Below are 18,288 nucleotides of genomic sequence, written 5' to 3' on the forward strand. Positions count from 1 at the left end.
GAGTAGGCCTGAATTATTTTTAAGGTTCCTTTCCCTATCCAAATCAAAATTCAAGCTGAGAAAGGTCAGCCTATGCAGATGGGGACATGGAGATATAGAAAAATTCTTAGAATAAATACTTTCATCAAGATTGACTTTTGTTAGTAACCCTATTCCTTAGTTGTCAGAACATTCTGAACCAAAGATATTAACTTATCTTTAAAATATGCAGTTGTACAAAAGATCAACTAACCCTCTGTCTTTCAGGTTTTCATTTCTGTGGGCACTTCCTCTCATTTCTCCAGAACATGACGCCATGAGAAGGACAAGTTTGAATGCCAAAGGTAAGTGCGGTATGAGATTTAGGTGCAGAGTTAGGGGGACAGGGCAGGGGAGGATTAACAAAGTAATCATCATTTTAAGGAAGCTGCTAGCTAGAAATGGAGTCAGCCAGGCAGACTTTGCAGGACTGCATTAGGATCGAGTCTTGGACAGCAGTGTCGTCCTATACCTCAGAGGTTCGTGGTTCTGGAGCTGGTGGGAACCTTAGACGAGGTCTAACCCAGCCACGTCATTTTACGGAGGGGGCAGTGAAGACCCGGATGGGAAATGGACCCGGGAAAGTTAGTAAGTGGCAGAGCTGGGATTTGAACCCAGGTCTTCTGCTTCTAAATGTAGCACTCGCTGCTCTACCACGCAGCCTCCCATGTCAGCTTATGACCACCCCGAGAAAACGTGCAGCTAAGTAGGATCTGACTGTTATTCTACTGTCCAAAATGAGATGCATCCTCAAGTGGACGTTTTGGCAACAGAGCACCCAAAAATCTTGCACAAGATAGCTTTACTATCAGCAGGGAGGTTCGACTGGACTAAAATGTTTTACTTAATTGTGAGTAGTACCTGGCGTGCCCCCAGCTGACAGCAGACAAGGAGCTAAAGCTGCAACTCAGATGTGTTAGGGGAATAACGGGGGTGGATTTGGGCCAGACTTTGCCCATGATGTAAGTCTCTGTAGCTGTAGATATACATATAGCTGTACATACATGTAGATGTGTATGCACATGGATACTACGACATGTGTATGCACATATGTGTATGTATATAGGCCCAGACAGGTCTACATATGTGCTGTGAATATAGAGCTACATATATAGATTTGATAACTGTTTTGATATAATTGGTTTTATTTATAATCCTATTTTATTTTATACACTTAGAAAGATAATTCCAAGAAGGGCATTTCTAGGCTTCACAATACCCTCAGCAGAGTCTATCTTTCTGTTTCTGTCTCCCTCCTTTTCTCTTTGCCTCCCTCTCCCACTCTGTGTGTATCTATGTGTGTAAGTCTGTCTCTCTCTCTCTGTGTCTGTTTCTGTCTCTCTCTCTGTGTGCCCCTCTGTGTGTGTGTGTGCCCATCTCTCTCTCTCTCTGTGTGCCTGTCTCTCTCTCTCTGTGCCACTCCCTGTCTCTCTCTCTCTCTCTCCTCCACTCCTCTCTCCCCCACTTCTCTCTCTCTCCCCCACTTCTCTCTCTCTCTCCCCCACTCCCCTCTCTCCCCCACTTCCTTCTCTCCCCCACTTCCTTCTCTCCCCCACTTCCCTCTCTCCCCCACTCCTCCCCTCCCTCTCTCCTCTGTCTCCCTCTTCTCTCTCTCTCTCTCTCTCTCTCTCTCCCCCCCCCATTCCTCTCTCTCCCACTCCTCCCCCCCTCTCTTCTCTCTCCTCTTTCTCCTCGCTCTTCTCTCTCCCCCACTCCCCTCTCTCTCCCCTACTCCCCTCTTTCTCCTCCACTTCTCTCTCTCTCTTCCCTCTCTTCTCCTCTTCTCTCTCCTCTCCCCTCTCTTCCCTCTCTTCTCTCTCTCCCTTCTCTTCTCTCTCTCCCCTCTCTTCTCTCTCTCCCCCACTCCTCTCTCTCTCTCTCCCCCACTCCTCTCTCTCTCTCTCCTCACTCTCTCCCTCCTCTCTCTCTGTCCTCTCTCTCTCTTACACACACACAAAAACTCTCTGCTTATAACTTTAATAATAAAAGCATAAAAGTCCATGTTATAGAAATACAAGACTAAAATAATTTAAACAGTGGTCTGGACTTAGGACCACATTTCCAAAGATCATCCTGTTATCCCAATATCAAAAGGTTGGAGGACCATGAAGTTCTTTCTGGCCGGGTGTGCTCATGCACAAGCATATCTTGGGCCTTTCAGGATAGGGCAGATCCTCTGCCCCCAGCTTATTTTCAAAAGGAATTCTTTGGGTTTGAAGCAGCCCAGAGAATGCTGTAGTTCACATGCAGGTAACATTCTGAAGGCCTCCCCCCACACTTCCTGCCCTCGCCCACAATATGTGCAATATGTTGGTGCGTTTTTCACTCAAAAGCGGCTCTGTGAGATCTCTCTGTGTAGGACTGAGGTAAAGAGATTTTTAGTTTCTCAAGCTTATGGGTAGTCTTCTCCGAGACCAATTTTGTTACAAATGGCCCACCCAAATTTAAAAAAGTCCACCACTATCTTGTTGACTTAAAAGTAAGGAGAGCGAGATGGAACATTTTTCAATCCCAGAAGAAATGTGATTTTTTTTTATTACGTGAATATTACAGCAGATTGTTAATGATAAGTAGCTGTTGGACTTTAGACTTGACTCTTCTCATTTGTGAAAAGCGAGAGGCTTCATCAGAATATCTTTGGTTTAGAGCTGAAAGGAATTGCAGAGGACATCTAGTCCAACCCTCTCTTTATAGAAGAGGAAACCGAGGTTGAAAAGGCTATGTGACTTGCCAGTGTCACCTGGATAGAGTGCGATTCACATCTTTAGGGTCCTTTCCAGCTCTAAGACTAAAATAACTTTCCTATTATTTTACTCGCCTAATATTCCCAGAGTCATTATCCATAAACACTTATTGAACATGTCTTATGGGAGCCTGTGCTAGCTACTGTGGAAGAGTACTTAGGATACAGTTCATAAAGATGAGTGTAATACTTCCTGAGATGCAGTCCCTGCTCTCAGGAAGTTTTGATTTTGCCAGAGAGATGGGACATAAAAGACAATCCCAAGATCTGAGACTCTTAGAGTGAGTCCGAGGCAGTCTGTGATTATGGCTTGTATATTTTATCTGGCATTAAACGCCATGGAATTTGAGAGGCAAGAAGGAGTAGACATTGGCTAGACCAGTTGGGTTGGTTTTGTGAAAGAGGCAGAGAGTAGCATTCCCAACACTTGTATCAATTTCTCCAATCGATCAACAGCTCCCTAAACCTTAAGTCACCAAGCATTTACTAAGCACTTAGGTGCCAGGCACTGTACTAGGTACTGGGGGTACAAAGACAAAAGCCCAGTTATCTCTGCCCTTGTGGAGCTTACGTTCTGTTGGAGGAGACGTGTTCATATGTAGTTGTATGATGTGTACATACACATTAAATATGAGGCCATTTTGAGAGAGATGATTAGTAGCTGAGAGGGCCAGGAAAGGCTTCACGTTAAAAGCTTGAGCGGAGTTTTCTCGGAATCCTAAGAGGTGGAGAAAAGGAGGGAATAGATTTGGGGCAAGAAGGAGAGCCAGTCCAAAAGCACAGTGGTGGCAGATGAGATCTATGAAGAAACACAATTAGAGGCCCTGACAAGGAATACTACATATAAAAGGTAGGTTGGGGCTGGGTTGTGATGGGCTTGAAATGCCAGACATCAGATTTTGTGTCTGATCTCTTCTGCATCAGTCTGACAACTATGATGCTCGGAGCTCCTTGCTGAAGCTCTGTGCTATCTACTTCGTGGCCAACACTACGGAAAGCAGTTGCTTGTGAAAAGAGCAGGTTTCTGAAGCTGTTGGGATGGTCTGGGTTTTCAGCATGAAACTTTGCCGAGCCCTTTCACCTCAGCTGTTCAGCAACACTGCGTTTGTCCCTCTAGATACCCAATCCTTGCTCCTTAGGGATTATGGACTTGCTTTCATTGGCTGTTCCAGTGAAACCTTTTTCAAATGAGTTAGATCCCCAGATGGCAGGGGATCTATTATTTATTTATTATGACCTTATCATCCTTCTCTCCCACTACTTGTTACCCATCTGCATCTACCCTGTGCTCTGTCCTGACCGGCCTGCTCATTCTAGCTCCATAATTATAGGAATGCCTTGCTGCTATGATGTCATTGCTCAAGTCGGCCCTGTTCCAAAATGGGTTATTGGTTCACAGCAAACTATTCATAGTGTTTTCTTATCCAGGGTTGGGGTTGCAGTTGCATGACTACTAACATTTCTACGATTGTGACAAGTGATCCCCCTCTTCTCCTCGGTCTGACACATTGTAGAGCACCTGACCTTGCTGGGGAGGAAAAAAACATCTCTTCGAGCTTATGAGAGTTGCTCCCAGGAGGTTCTGCAGGATGTTTCACCAGGGAGCTCTTATAGCTCCACCCACGAGGATTGAATGCTAGTTCGGCAGCAGTCTTCCCTTGAGCTCTCCTTGGAAGCCAAGGTGCGAAAGAAGAACTTGGATTCTTGGAGTCTTTCCACAGCATTGCTTTTCCTCATTCCCAGAACCTTAGGCTTGTCTGGGCAATCACCCCCTGGGAGCCCAGGGAACCAGTGGTACTATAATACCTCCATTTAGATAGAGATGAATACTGTAGTTCTACCACACAGTGTCTGCTATTATCTGCCTGTTCATAAGATAGCTTAGTGTTCCATAGGCTTTCCCACTCTTAATTAAATTAATTTACTAATAATCCCAATGGCCTTGAACACTTTATCAACCTCTAACTTATCCAGATGGGAGCAATAGGTAGGTGATGGTGTCCAGAGATGTCCAAGAGGGGTCTGTGGAAGGCACACAAGGTAGTCAGTCATTCTGGTTTTCCTTAAATGGACATGCTCCAGAGCTCAAAATGGGCTGGGGAGCAGGGGAAGGGGGCAAGTGGCAGCTTCTCTCCTTAGTGCAAGTGGTTCTCCCATATATGCTGATGAATCCTAGAATTCTAGAGTTGGAGAGAAGCTTAGAGGTCATCTAGGATTTTCTTCACTCTCTTTTCACTTAAATTGGACCTAAGCAAGTCTCAGTTACTAGAAGGTGTTAATTATCTATAATGATATTCTGTTTATCACATAACTCTTCCTAGCTATGTTCATTGAGAATATGATTTATTGAGGAGAGGATAGTTAGAAGAGAAGTCCAACTCTGAGTTTCTTTTCCTACTTGCAGCGACATTAGCCGTGCTTCCATATCCTCTCGGTGCCCTACCGCCGATATGAATGCGGTGTGAATAGATTGGCACGAATCGGCACCGTCAGCCTGGAGTGACCAAGCTCCGCCAAGCTTCTAGTCTTACTTCCATAGTTTTGGCTGGTAGTGTTTTGTAGTCAGAGGCGCTCGGTTTGGCTCTTGGCCCTGGGCCTCAGCTTTATCCTTTGTTAAGTGAAGGCTAAGGGCCCCTCTAGCTCCAGACCCCAAGAAAAGGGAGCTAGTCTTAGGGGAGCTGGTGATGGAGTCCAGTTTTGCCCTCTCTATATTTTGTTAGCCCCATACTCCTCAGGTGAGTATTCCAGTGGCCTGTCCTGTTTCATCTAATGCCCCATCCATCCCCCAAGACATGTGCTCCCTCCCCCACGACTTAGGGTTACCATACCCTGCTCTTCTTCTCACCCCCTATATTGTTCTGAGGAAATTGCCCTTTCTCCTTAGGCTCTCTCTGCTTCCTGGGGTATTCAACAAACGAATCCCTGCATTAGCGGTGCCCAATACATCCGGGTAGAAGATTTTCTCTACCCTACCCTTCTTTGAACAGTGACCTAGAGCCACTGCCTTTGTTATCTAAGACATCAATTCCTTGGATAGTGGTGATTTCAGGGTGGTCCTGGTGGGAGGGGAGGCCAATGCCACTGCAATTAGATGGGGCCCCATTGGGAAGGAGGATCTCCAATTATCCTCTATAGGTGACCTCTTAACCAAACTAGATGCAGGACTGCCCTGTGGATTAGCTCCGATAACCTAAAAAGACAGTAAAGTATGTCATCTTGCTGGTGAGACTGTCAGATGGGAGCATTTCACAAGGTGAGGGGAGTACTTTGGTTGCGTGCATGGGATGGGGCCCAGATCTTGCCTTACCCTGTAAACATTAGTCATTCTCTTAGAGTAAATGTCTTTCTCAAGGAATGATGAGTCCATAGTCCTAATTTCCAAGTGTTTTAGAGGAAAAGCAGAATTTCTTCTTTGGACTAGAGTTGTGAATGATGTTTGTGTTTGTACCAAATACTCTTCTGATATTTAATCCATATCCACCCTCTTTGAGGGGCATTGGACGGAGTCCTCTTCACCTCTGTCTCTCGCTTCTTTGGTAGTTGATGCAGAGCCTTGTGGTCAGCACGTTTTTCTAAGTCTGCTCTGTCATCTCTAGATGATCATCTTCACTGTGTCATATGAGCTGGGAGCAGACCTCCAGCCGAGTAGCTGTGTCCCAGTACGGGCATACATTTTAGTCAGCTGTGACTTGCAAAAGAGATATCCCAAGATGCTTTGATTTAATAGTTGGCCTCATCAGGTTTCAAGGCAGATCCAGACCTGCCCTAGTCTGCATTATCAGTTGCCTCAATCAGAAAAGCCATAGGGGATTGAAGTCCATAATGACTCCCACTTTAACTCGGTATACCTCAAAAGATCTTCAAATCTACGCTCATGCTGCTTGACAGTGAAAACCCTTCATTTTATTGACCCTGCCCAGCACTTGGCAGAGGGTAGGCCACTTGACTGGCTCACTGACTTCGTTTCAGCCGCTGCCCACATAAGAGTGATACCTCTGAGTCAGGAGCCCCACATTCTCATCCAGGTTCTGTTATTAATTTCCTGTGTGACCTTCGGCAAATCACTTCCCCTCTCTGGGCCCAAAGGGATTATCAAATTAAGGGTTCGGGTGAGATGATCTCTACCAGAGATGACATAATCTACTCTCTAATCTTCTATCATCTTTCTCTCTAGTATCATCCACAGCATGACTTCCATAGCCCTTGTCGCTCTGGTTTTGGCTCACCAGTTGGGTTCTCCACATCGCAAGTCATTGGCATCTTTGCAGGTAAGGGAAATCTGTCCAGCCACTAAGTGAGTCTTCAAAAGGGATCTCCCTTATTGTCCCTGTAAACTAAATGGTATCTTGAGACTAAGACTCCTTAGAGTACAAAGCACTTAAAGGACGTAATTATCTTTTCAATTAGAGAGTAGCTCCTGGCTCAGACAGAGCTTTGCTCAAAGAACAGCCCCATGGAGATTGATTCTATTCCATGTGACTATAGTAGGCACAACCCCAATGAATTGTTTACCAGACAATATTCTCCAGCATCGGTGGTTTTCCTTGTTGAAGAGCTGGGGGTTTTGGGTAAATCCAAGCCCGTCAGCAAAGCCTACTTCCAATGAGCGTTTCCCCCAGAAGTATATGTATATTTTTCAATTAGAGACATTTATTGAAGAGACTTGTTCCCCTGAATGAACTGTGTGGCTGTTCCAATCCAGGAGTAGGTTAGTTGGGGTCCTGGCTATGACTGGTAATATCAAGCTCTTCATATAAGGAGTCCCGCTCCATTTGGGCAAGATCATGGCAGCTGAGTCCCAAATCACCCTAGAGGAGTTGGTTTGGGTTTTTCTCTACCACAGATGTTTCCTATGTCTCCTCAGCATGAAAAGAGGGGATCGCTTTAATCTAGATGAAGGGACACAACTGATGCATTTCCTTAGGCAAGACCTAGAACATGGTCTAAAGCCACCAAAGCTATTGCTGAGAGGAAAAACTCCATACCTTTCTCTTACCACTCTCTCTTCAGAGACCTCTGGTCTCAGCCCAGATCCTAAAGTCTGGCTGGACCAATTCCTTCTGATGTTCCCGTTCCCAATATAGAATATTCAGTAGCCTTCACAAAAGTTGAAGATACTTTAATCTCTCTCTGGTCTGTCCCACAAACAGTCTAGCCCAAATCCCTCATACCAGCTGTGTTGCAGTAGCCTCAATGTTTATTTCCTTGCCACCAAGATAATCTTAAATCACTACTTTTTGTCATAAATTTATAGGGCTACCATTTTCCTCTTGCTTATATGATAAAAGTTCAAATTTCGTAGGCAGGGACCTTTCCAGCTTGATTTTTGACAGTTCCCCATGCCCTGTACTCTACCTGGGACCCATCTACTGAATAGTCAGTAAGCATTTATTTTTTCCTGTGTGCCACATACCACGTTAAGCATTGGGAATGCATAAAGAAGCAAGGCACAGTCCCTTTCCTCAAGGACCTCATATTTCTGTCTTAACACCTTTCCTAAAAACATTTCCCCAGCTCAGAATGCCATCTTCCTTCTCAGTGGGTCTGAAACTTTCAGGGCCTACTTGAAGTCCTTCCTTCCCAACGAAGTCCTTCCTCACCATTGTAGGTCACACGGATCTCTTTCTGCTTTAGACTCCTTGTAGCTACTGAGTTCAGAATAGCTGTACTCCTTATCTAGTATTTGTGAGATACTGCTTTAGAAGGCATAGTGGTGTTCTCTATTTCCCCCAATGTTTGGGGTTGAAAGGAGATTCATTTTTTGGCAGAAATTATCTGGCAGTGGTAAGGATGAATGGAAAAGAAAAGATAACCTGGCTGTAGGGAAAGCAAGCAGCCTTGGCTTCCTGTCTGGTGCCGCCTGAGAGAATGTGAGCTGCTTTAGTGTTCTTTTAAATTTTGGGTTTTTTTTTTTTTACTTTAGCATCCTTTTAATCCAAAGAAACATCTGAGACTAAGGGAATCTCATTAAGCAGAGGAGCTTTGGATGAGTGTGGTCTTGCTCTCTTGTGATGTGGGAAAATGCCATGGGGATTTAGGGAATGTCGCCCTAGTTTTTTGGGATGGTCGCAACTGTTGATGGGATTGTTTTATCACCTGATTGAGTTCATTTCTTGTCTATTCTAATTAATGCCTTTTGTTTTCAAATACATGTCATTTAATATCGGTTGTGGTTAGGAACTGATACAATCCCAGCAGTGCCCTGAATCTGGCTGTACCTGAGAAGATGGTTACCTTGCCTTGTATTGTCATTTAACTTTTGGTGTACCTTGGCTCCCTTTATGAGACCCAGATCTCTGAGGTCAGGGATCGTGTCATACTTCTCTGTCTCCTGGCAACACCTAGCACAGAGCCTTTGGCAAAGTAATTCAGTAATGTTTGTGGAATGAATGAACAAACTAGCTTAAAATATAATTTTAAGTAACAGCAGTTTGACATTTAAATAACGTTTGAAGGTTTACAAAGCATTTTCTCCAATCAGCCCTGGGTAATGGGTTGTATAAACATGATCATTCCCATTTTAGTGATGGGAAAATTGGCTCAGAGAGTGGAGTGACTAACAAATATCAGAGGCAGGTTTTGAACCCAGATCTATTTTGCTCCAATTTCAACATTCTGTTCATTATACCATAAAGTGACTTTCAAAGTGAGCAAATAATATTTCTAAGCTTTCTCATCTATAGGTGACAATGAAGTGGGCCAAATTCTAAAGAGATCCAAGTATAGCCAGTAGGTATTTCAAGAACTAAAACAAATGGCCCTGGTGATCGCCTGTTTATTCTGGCATCATATACTCTGTAACTCACTCTATACGTTGTAATAATTCCCATTTTAATTTGAGAGCTGTGGTTTTGGCATCTGAAGATAAGGATTTTGAATCCTTGTACTATTGCTTAACTAATACTGTGACCTTAAGCAAATCATTTGCCATGTTTGGGAAACGGTTCATTCTTCTGTCCAAGGAGAGGGTTGGATTAGATCTTCTCTAAGATCCTCTGCACTTCCAAAGTCTATGCAAGAGATACACGGTGATCTACTTGGCAATGCCAAGTACTCAAGCCATTTTCAGTGTGTAATAGGGTCACACAGTAAATTTGGAAGTGCTGACAAAGGTGACTCCTTTGATCATGATCCCTTGCAGAAGCAGCTACTGTCACAGATTGATCCTGCTTGAAATGCATTTTGGGACTACAGATTCTTTCTGATTTCTTTTTTATGGTTGTTTGGTTGTGTCCAACTCTTCATGATGCTGTTTGGGGTTTTCTTGAGAAAAAAATCTCAAGTGCTTTGTCATTTCCTTCCCTGGCTCATTTTGCAGATCAGGAAACCGAGGCAAACAGGGTTAAGTGACTTTCCTAGACAGTATCTGAGGCTAGATTTGAACTCCGGTCTTCTGAGTCTAGACCTAGTGCTCTATCTACTTTGCCTCCTAGATGCCTAGTTTCTTCTATTTAGAGTTTAAAAAGAAAACATGTCTGCTTGATTTGGGGCTGGTAGGATCTTTCAAATGTAGTCATTTTCATTTTGGAAAGCTCTTCTCTTCATGGAAGCAAGGACTGTTGAAGCAGGGAGGGACCTTAGAGATCGTCAGATACCTTCTGGCAAAGGACAAAGAAGCTTTTTCCCCATTTCCATTTGGTGTTTCTGTGTGGCTTGGTTTTGATTTTTTTAAAAATTATTATCCCTTGGAGGAATTCTGGGGAATCGTTTAAAGATTTCAAAGCAACACCCAGTGAATTTATGAAAGGCTGATTTGTTTATACCTGTTTTGCATAAAATCTTTCACATTTTCCATTAAGACCCACAGATTCAAGTTAGTTCCAAAAATTAAAATAAATAGACCTATAGGCTACTGAAATGTCCTGTTCATTTAGCATTTGAAAGTGCATCCAAAATGTAGGTTTGTGCTTTGAAAGATGCATGTACAGATCTTTATAAAGCTTTTTTTAAATTACAAATTTAAGTAGGGAAAAAATCAGTGCTAGAATGAGAAAATGGAGTGGAAAAACCTCTTCCATCTATTGGCAGTAGCCTTAAGAAAGCCAGATTCCCAGAGCATTTTCCTGTCTACTCTGAAATACCTGTCTGTTAAAATGACAGTCACAGGCCTGCTCAGATTGCTTTTTTCTTAATCCAGCAAGTTGCAAGGCCTGAGCAACTTCAGAAAAACAAGGACACTATTTTCTCCCATCCAAATTCAGGGACGAACATGGAATGACTTAACGTTCAGCCACCCCGAAGGCTCCGTGCAACGGTGCTTTACTAAGTAAATAGACCCAGAGAGAAATCAATCATCTTTTCAAACAGTACAACTGTAATTTTTCATCAAAGGCCTTTTATAAAGCCTCTGTAGTAGTTTAGTTCATGATGCCATCTTGTGGCCGATTGTGGGGAAAGCCACTTTTCCAATTCAAAATTGGAAATAGATGTCTTATTTGCAAAAATAGAAAAATATTTTCTTTTTTTCTTAATAAATGCGTATTCATTTATTCTAGTTATCTTGAAGTTGAACAGGCTACTAGAGATTTTCAAGCAGAGCCTGATTGACCACTCATCAATGGTATGTAGAGAGGGGATTTTCAGTCCCCATCTGAATGATTTTTGAGTGATCTTTGGTGATCTTCTTTCTGCAGTTCTGAGATTTTGCAGTTCTGTTTTTTCTCAATAGTACTGTTTTTCCAAATACATGTAAAGATAGTTTCAACATTCATTTTTGTAAAACTTTGTGTTCCAATTTTTTTCTTCTTCCCTTTCTTACCTCCCTCCTTCCCCAAGATAGCAAGTAATCTGATATAGATTAAGCATGTTCTATCCTTTTAAACACATATCCACATTTGAACATTTTGTGCAGGAAAAATCAAACCAATAGGAACAAAAAACAAACTACAAGGAACAAACAAACAAAAAGGTAAAAAAAAAAAACTATGCTTCAATTCACACTCAGTTCCCATAGTCCTCTCTCTGGATGTAGATAGTACTTTCCATCCCAAATCTATTGGAACTGGCCCGAGTCACCTCATTGCTGAAAAGAGCCACGTCCATTATGGTTGATAAAGTTGCTGTTACACGGTGTACAATGTCCTCTTGGTTCTGCTCACTTCACTCAGCTTCAGTTCGTGTAAGTCTTTCCATGCTTTTAGAAAAAATATTTTCAAAAATACTTGTGAACGTCTCCAGCTGGTAATGGTACTTTTTGATGTAAAACAACAGCCAAATAGAGAGAGAGTCTATCGGAAAAAATAATGAATGGCTGACAAAGAAAGAGGATAGAACTCTAGATTGAGCCATTTTAAAGAAAGTTATTTTCTCCAATACTAATATTGCTATCACCTTTTTTTAAGAAGCATGCCATTCAAAGACTATATCGAGAAGATTGTATTCCTGCCTAGGTGCCACATGTTTAAGAATCACATAGCTAAGCTGGAGAACCCATAGCGTAGGATTGGGGAAAGGCCTTCAGGTTGTGCCATACATGAATCAGAGAAAGAAAATGGGAATGTTTAACTTGCATTCAAGAAAGCTTGGGGGTGGTGGCGGGGAGGAATAGGATAGTCTGTAGGTATTTGAAAGCCATCTGTGAAATGGAATTTGACTTATTCTGTTGCCTGCAGAGGAGCAGTCAGCAAAAGTTGCAGGACAGAGGATGAACTAGATGCATCACAGAGTCTGTGATTCTATAATGGAAACACTTCCCAATATGGAGAGAGCCACTGCTAGCCAGGTAAGAGATCAGTGAAGAAAGACAGTTGGAGTAATGGAAAGAATACTGGACTTGTAGTCGGAAGACCTAGTCACTAAGTTGGTCCATAAGCATGTTTTAATCACCTACTATGTGTACCATTCTCTATTCTAAGTGTTAAGTATACAAAGATTAAAAAATATCCCCTGCCTCTCAAGGAGATCATAATCTAAGTGGGAGAGCCAACATGCAAACGAATATATACAAACAAGCTCTATATAGGATAAATAGAAATAACTAAAAGAGAGAAGGCACTGAAAATAAGAGGGATTGGGGTAGGCTTCCTGTAGAAGGTTAGATTTCAGTTGGGACTTGAAAGAAGTGAGTGAAACCAGTAAGTGAAGATTCTAGGCCTCAGAAAGTGCCCAGACCCAAGAGATGGCATGTCTTGTTCATGGCACAGCTGGGAGGCCAGGGTCACTGAATCAGAGTCCTTGAGGTTTGGGAGAGTGTAAGTAAGTTGTAAAAAGACTGGAAAAATTGAGAGAATCCAATTATGAAATGCTTCAAATGCCAAAAACCATTTTGTGTTTGATCCTGGAAATAATGGGGAGCTATTGAAGTTTATCAAGTAAGAGGGGTGACACCATCAGACCTTTGCTTTAGAAAAATCACTTTTGTGACAAAGTGACAGAGTAGGGGGCGGTATTTGTGTCAGACAGACCCACCAGCAGGCTGTTGCAATAGTCTAGGAGTAAAGTGATGGGAATTTGCACCCAGAGGTGGTAGCGGTGTCAGAGGAGAGAAAGGGGCCACACCTAAGAAATGGACCATATTTGACAAATCAATGGCTCTTGGCTACTAATTGGATATGAGGAGATGAAAGTGCAGAATCCAGGATGGGAAGATACAGGGATATTCTGCTCTATCATTCCCATCCTCGCTTGTCTTCAAGCTCTCCCTTTCTAGGATGATTCCCCAACATCTGCAGACATCCATGTATCTCCCATGCTCCAAACCTGTCTTAATCCTTTCATTTCTGTTATCAGAAATATTGGGAAAATAAGAGTAGGGAGAGTTTTGAGGGGGAAGATAATGAGTTTTGGTTTGGATGCATTGAGTTTAAGATGGCTGCTAGATATCCAATTTGAGATGTCTAATAGGTAGTAGAAGATTTGGGATTGGAGATTAGTAAAGAGGTTAGAACTGGATATGTAGATTTGAGAATCATCAGCATAGATGTGTCAACTGAATCCATGGGAGCTGATGAGATCACCAAGTGAAATGGTACAGAGGGAGAGGGGAACCTCAAATTTAGTGGTTGTGACCTGGATGATGATCCAATGGAGACTCATAAGGAATAATCAGTAGGAAGAAAACCAAGAAAAAGTAGTGTCCTAAAAACGTAGAGGAAGAGCTTATAAGGGCTCTTCAGATAAAGGAGAAGAGGGTGACTGAGGGCATCAGAGACTGCAGGAAGGTAAAGAAGGATAAGAATTCAATTAAGGCCATTGGATTTGGTGATTAAGACATCACTGAGAACTTTGGAGAGAGCAGTTTCAGTTGAGTGATGATGTCAAAAGCTTTATCATACAGAGTGAAGAAGAAGAAGAGGGGAAGTGGAAGCATCTATTGTAGATGGCCTTCTCAAGGAATTTAGCCACAAAAGAGATATGGGATGATAACAGGAATGAGAAAAGATCAAATTTCAGGTTTGGAACATGGGAGATACGTGGGCATGTTTATAGGAGTTGGGGAATCAGCCAGTAGAAAAGGAGAGATTGAAGACAAGTGAGGGTGGAGATGATAATTATAGCAGACAATCTACTGGAGAACAGGAGTTCAAATGGGAGCATTCATGCAGGAAGACGAGTTTGCTTTGGGAAAAAGGGCCACCTCTTTATGAGAGTTGGGGTGAAGGAGGAATAGAGGCAAAAGGCATCTGAGTGTCATGAAAGGAGGAGGAGGGCCGAAGATGGAGCTTTTAACAAATGACCTCAGTTTTTTTCAGTACAATATGACTTTACCATTCGCTTGGCTTTACTTAACCTCTCTGGGCCTCAGTTTTCCTTTTTTTGTAAAATGGAGGAGTTAGACTAGATGATCTCTCAGATCACGTGTAGCTCTGGATTCTGCGTATAGAACTAAACATCCAATCTCAGGCAATTTAAGTGTAGTAATGAAATTTAGTCTGTGGTGACTCAAATTGGGTAAGCTGGAGGAATGAGACCAGAAAAATGGGCATGAAATTGGTTTTGCAAAACAAAACACAGGTGCTTAAATCCCTTCCCTAAGTGCCAATTGTTCAGTCACTAGTGACTGAATTGAACTATCTGCGGGGTACTTCAGAAAAATGCAGTGTGATAGGAAACACAAGGCCCTATCCCCAAAGGAGCTTATTTTGGAATGTCAAGGGGAGACAGGGCAGGCACAAGACAAAGCCAAGGCACATGTGAAAGGGAAGTCTGTGAACAAGTGGAAATTAATGTAATTGTCAGGAATTTCAAGTTGTATAAGCAGGTTATCCAGTGACTTAGGAGGCCCTGGGCAGAATTGTAAAATAAGCATAAACTAATCCTTATCCTCTTCTAGTAACCTTTTCCTCTAACCCCTTCCCTGACCCCTGATTTTCCAGGAAACCTACCACAGTGACCACCCCGAACAAGCCCCTGGCTTTGTTTAGGACCTGTCTTGACCTTCTTAGCTCATAGGTATTTAGCTACCTGAGTCCAGGTTCTTCAGGGCCTCATTAGGAAACAGCAAACTAATCTGAGTTAATGGATGACAATTATTTTAATGGGTCATCCCTCCCAATTACCGCGTTCATCTTTAAAAGGATCAAAATTGAATTGTAGGCATTTCAGCACCAGTGGGGCAGATATTTTTCTTTCCTTTGTAATATTTTATTAATGGGGTTTTATTCTATATGGTGTTTTAAATGGGATCGTATTCCACGATGGCATCCATGTCTCTGGCCGGGAGATCAAGCATTTAATGGCTATAAATTTACCAGATCAGCTTTTTTGAACTAACTTTGTACAACTTTTTATACTAGTTAAACTTTTGTAAGGAATGGTGATATGAAATCATAAAGTAAATATCTTTACTTAAAATTAAAACAACAATACTAACAGTGATAGATTTAATTTTAACAATAGACACTTTCCAAGAAACATACAAGCATCCCTACAAAGTATACTTCCTGAAATGGATTCTTAAGAGAAAGAAGGCATGCATTCTTTATCTTTGACAGTGTGCATTCAACATTGATTTGTTGTTTTTGACCAGTGCTTTTTTTGCCATTATTTATATTGTTGCAATCATGTTGCCTATTATTCTTTCAGACTCTTTTTTTTTTTCACTTTGTATCATTTCACAAAAAGTCTTCCTATGTTTCTCTGAATTCTTTGTCTATCATTACTTATTGTTGTTCAGTCATTTTGAGTATTCTTTGTGATCCCATTTGGCAAAGGTACTAAAATGGTTTGCCATTTCCCTCTCCAGTTCATTTTCATAGGTAAGGAACTGAGGCAACCAGGGTGTAGTGACTTGCCCAGGGTCACATAGCTAGTAAATGTCTTTTTTGTGCATCTGAACTCCGGAAGATGGGTCTTTATAGTTCGAAACTCAGTGCTCTATGCACTAAGCAAGTTAGCTGCTCCATTATTATAGCATTACTTATAAGTATTCCATTCTATTCATGTGCCATAGTTTGTTCAGCCATTCCTCAATGGTTAGTAAACTTTTTTCCTTCATCTGGTTCGATCTGCCTTTCGCGACTTTTACCTAAGGCTTCTATCTCTGCCCTCTAGGACCTAGAAGAACAAGCAGACTTTACCACCTGACAATCGCTTTACTTAGAACCCCGTTATCATGTCCCTATTAAGTCTTTTCTTCTTTAGGCTTAACATCTCTGGTTCCTTCAACTTATCTTTATGTGATATGAACAAGAAGACTTGAGCAACCAATCTACAGCTTTTTTATTCCCCCTTGCCTTTCTTTCATATGGCTGGCCAGACTTATATTATTCTATTTGTAAGCCCTGAGCCTCAGTTTCCCTCTCTGTAAAAGGAATAATAGTAATTGTATTACATACTTCACGGGCCTGTTATGGTAATAGCATATTAAAAATTTTGAAGTAGAGAGAAATGTGAGATTATTATTGTCAAATATTAGTACAGATGATATTTGCAGTAATATGAATTGGAACCAAGAATGTTGCCTCTAGTCCTACACATTCTATTACATTGTTGCAACTATTGTTGCAATTATTGTTGTAGATTGTATATAATGTTGTATATTGTTGTTGCTGTTGCTGTTGTAAAGTGTGAAAGCTAGAAGGGACCTGGACGTTCAGCTAATTCTTCCTCTTCATTTTATAGATGAGGAAACAGAGGCCTACAGAAGAGAACAAAATCGTTCAAGGTAATTCATGTTTTCCCCTTAAATGTTCTTATTGATGTCTTTGATTATTTTTTAAATTTTCATTTCCAATTTGAAATCTTTCTCTTGGCCCTTCCCAGAGAGAGCCATTCCTTAGAAAAAAGTTGAGAAAAAGAAATAGGAGGGAAAAGCCCTTTGATCAAAATTAACTAAATCATTGACCAAGGGTGAATGCATATGCAGTATTCCATAGCCAAATTGTCCCAGTTTTGCCAGAAAGCGAGAGAGATGCATTTTATCTTTTCTTCTTTGGGACCAAGTTGGATAACAGTGTTTCTTAAGTTCTTTTCATTTATGTTGTTGTAGTCATTGTGCATGTTGTTTTCCTAGTTCTATTTGCTTTACTTTATATCAGTTCACATAGGTATCTAGGTTTCTTTTTATCCTCCACATTCATCATTTCCTAGAGTGAACAACATTATGTTATTTAATTAGTCATTTCACCAGTCAATAGCCCCAAATGATTCTGAAGACAGTTCCCATTGCCATTGCTACACTAGATTGGGGCTTGACTTTGGACTTGGGAGAAATGTTGATGTTACTTCATTCAGCCATATACCAATTGTAGCCACCATTTCTAAGCAACATTCTAGATCTAGACTCTAGACGCAGGGGTCCTCAAACTTTTTAAATAGGGGGCCAGTTCACTGTCCCTCAGACTGTCGGAGGGCCGGACTATAGTCAAAACAAAAACTTTGTTTTGTGGGCCTTTAAATAAAGAAACTTCATAGCCCTGGGGGAGGGGGATAAACGTCCTCAGCTGCAGCATCTGGCCCGCCGGCCATAGTTTGAGGACCCCTGCTCTGGGCTAGAGCAGAGATGTCAAACTACTGCTCTGCAAAACTCCCGAGTATAGCCTGAACCATATTAAAACATAATTGGGAATTTTTAAAGAAAAATCAATAAAAATGCAGTACAGCGTAGCTAACACTACTCTTGTGGATTTATAAGTCAATATTCAACCAGCAGGGCTGGATCACTTTTTATTTGAGTTTGACACCACTGATCCAGAGAAGTAGAATATAAATTTCCGGATAGATAGTGAGTACATCTTATTCGTGTTACACAGCCATTTTGTGTCACCTCTTGTGTTTCAGACTTTATGTCCTACCCAGGACTTGATCTATTGTCCTAGGGACCTGGACTTCTGATTGAAGAGCCTTCACCTTTTCTAATTTGGCCTAGAACCCCAAGCTGCTGCTCTCTGGCCATCCTCACTCCATGCCTCTTGCTCTGGAAAGAGCAATCAAATGAACACCACCATTTCAAGAATGGATGGAACAAATTACTCCCGATCCCTGTGACCTCCCTGATCAGATTACTTTGCCCTGTCCATCATTCCTCTATATGTATTATCTCCTCCTATTAGGATGTAAACTCCTTGGACAAGGGATTGTCTTCCCAA

The 18,288-nt window shown here is 41.9% G+C and overlaps 2 long non-coding RNA genes across 2 annotated transcripts; both read left to right on the forward strand.

The window, feature by feature from the left end:
- The first annotated feature begins 241 nt into the window (after nucleotides 1-241).
- LOC127542787 (uncharacterized) lies at nucleotides 242-11,963 on the forward strand. The gene is made up of 4 exons (XR_007948818.1): nucleotides 242-323; nucleotides 6,936-7,029; nucleotides 11,257-11,321; nucleotides 11,613-11,963. It is a non-coding gene; the product is annotated as an uncharacterized LOC127542787 (long non-coding RNA).
- Nucleotides 11,964-12,265: 302 nt separating this feature from the next.
- On the forward strand, nucleotides 12,266-16,856 carry LOC127543099 (uncharacterized). Its single transcript, XR_007949132.1, has 2 exons — nucleotides 12,266-12,482; nucleotides 16,823-16,856. It is a non-coding gene; the product is annotated as an uncharacterized LOC127543099 (long non-coding RNA).
- The last annotated feature ends 1,432 nt before the right edge of the window (nucleotides 16,857-18,288 follow it).

Source organism: Antechinus flavipes, chromosome X (genome assembly GCF_016432865.1).
Source record: "Antechinus flavipes isolate AdamAnt ecotype Samford, QLD, Australia chromosome X, AdamAnt_v2, whole genome shotgun sequence".
Classification (NCBI taxonomy): Eukaryota; Metazoa; Chordata; class Mammalia; order Dasyuromorphia; family Dasyuridae; genus Antechinus; species Antechinus flavipes.